This window comes from Amphimedon queenslandica, unplaced genomic scaffold (assembly GCF_000090795.2).
Source record: "Amphimedon queenslandica unplaced genomic scaffold, v1.1 AMPQUscaffold_5993_Cont22045, whole genome shotgun sequence".
Lineage (NCBI taxonomy): Eukaryota > Metazoa > Porifera > Demospongiae > Haplosclerida > Niphatidae > Amphimedon > Amphimedon queenslandica.
The window spans coordinates 1-1783 of record NW_003553712.1 but is presented as its reverse complement, the minus strand read 5'-3'; the positions used below and the strand labels follow the sequence as shown (position 1 = coordinate 1783).

The window sequence follows — 1783 nt, the reverse complement described above, 5'->3', positions numbered from 1 at the left end:
GCTGCTAACTGCATGGTTTATTCACAGGAAGCCAGCCAGCTACTTCATAGGCCCATATCTATGGCCACTTCAGGAAGACATAATCTACAGTAACCTGCAGGTAGAGTAACTGACTCCATCATATAGCAGCTTCATTATTATCAGCTAGGACTCATTCAACAGCTAAATCACCTAGCTACTGATACTCTATCATTGATAGAGGTCTTTTAGGTACTGAATTTTCTCTTCTTGAACACAAGAATGGCAGGGTAACTCTTCATTGAGAATTTTAGAGCCTCTTTCAACTTGATTTCTTCACAAAATGCTGAAATAGAAGTCTTAAAGGTCTTAAAACTCAAGAGCAAGACATGTGGGTGTGGTCATGGCCACACCTACCTTTTGACCACTCCCACTTTCAGCCACACCTTTGCCCTACTTGCAGTGAAATCCTGCAGCCGCCTATGGTCAGATTAACACAAAATTCTTATTAGCACAAGGACAGCAGTTTGTATCAGAGAATGTAGTAAAAAATTGAGGGTGATTTCAGAAAGGGAAAATTTGCACTCTTTACATGTTCTTAAAAGCTCTCTATTTTCCAATTATTTATTAGACTGGGCGTGGCTAATATGGTTGTGGCCGTGGCTAAATATGCATATGCACAGTTATAAATTTTACTTTTTAGTCTCTACTGGAGTGCTGTTATTATCAGTGTCATCACTGGCTGGAAGGTCCCATATTGAGGAAGGTCCCGTCTCCGCTGCCTTCTTGAGGCCTGCCGGACAATTTTGATTACGTCTTTGTGGGCGTGGTCTCTTGTTTCCGAGGTGCTGGAGGGTGGGGCCATCAGTCGTTAGAGGATCAGAAGGAAGAACAACTAAAGAATAAATAAAAATGAATAACATGTGCTAATATACATGTACATTATACATTAATATACATGTTACATGTACATGCATAATTATGTACATGTATCTTACTTTCATCATCATCTTCTTCATTATCATCTTTCCTGCGTCTCCTCTTTCCCATGGGTGTGGTCTGGTCTTTAGTTCTGAATGAGAATATCTAAGACACTCTTTTACTGGGAGATCCAGCAATCCTTTCACTCATACTGTGCTGTGTGTGTGTGTGTGAGCAAATATTGAGATATAATTATTATATAAATAATATAAATAATCACAATAAGCCAATGCAACTATACTGGTACTAATATTGCATTTGGTAATTAGTTATGTACATGTACATGTATGCTATTGCTATATGCACAATAATAAGGAGAAACATAACATGAATAGATGTACATTGTTTGTACTAATAATTTCCTAAGAGTATAATCAATGCATTGATTGCTAACCAGTCTTCCAGTGCATCCCTCCAGTTCGTCCAGTGTCCTATCAACAATCAGTTCCGATATAACAGCAGCTGTTTCTAAATTCATACCACTAATAGTTTGAATAAAGATACTGCTAATGATATGGGCATTATATACAATACATACCTTATACTGTTGATGATCTCAGGTGCTGTTCTCCTAGCTACAGCTTTCTTTGTCTCTTGGAGCTCACTTTGAAGCTCTCGCCTACCAATCTGACGCAATGTCTCACGATCCTAAATAATAAAAACAATAATGATAATAACATTATACTAATAATAAAAATAATAATAATAAATAATAATTCAATTGAAGCTACATGAAACAATTAGGAACAACTTCGAGTACTGTGAAGTAGTGATTCCTTTTTTTAACAGGTAAACCAATAAATAATATAACTGTACTGTTAAAATTTAGTCTGTAGGGGAACTA

At 36.7% G+C, this 1783-nt stretch overlaps 1 long non-coding RNA gene across 1 annotated transcript; it reads right to left on the bottom strand.

Moving 5' to 3' along the window:
* Positions 1-218: 218 nt before the first annotated feature.
* Positions 219-1728, bottom strand: LOC109592203 (uncharacterized). The gene is made up of 4 exons (XR_002190229.1): positions 1478-1728; positions 1334-1421; positions 957-1095; positions 219-853 (listed from the first exon to the last, which is right to left on the bottom strand). It is a non-coding gene; the product is annotated as an uncharacterized LOC109592203 (long non-coding RNA).
* Between the last annotated feature and the right edge of the window lie 55 nt (positions 1729-1783).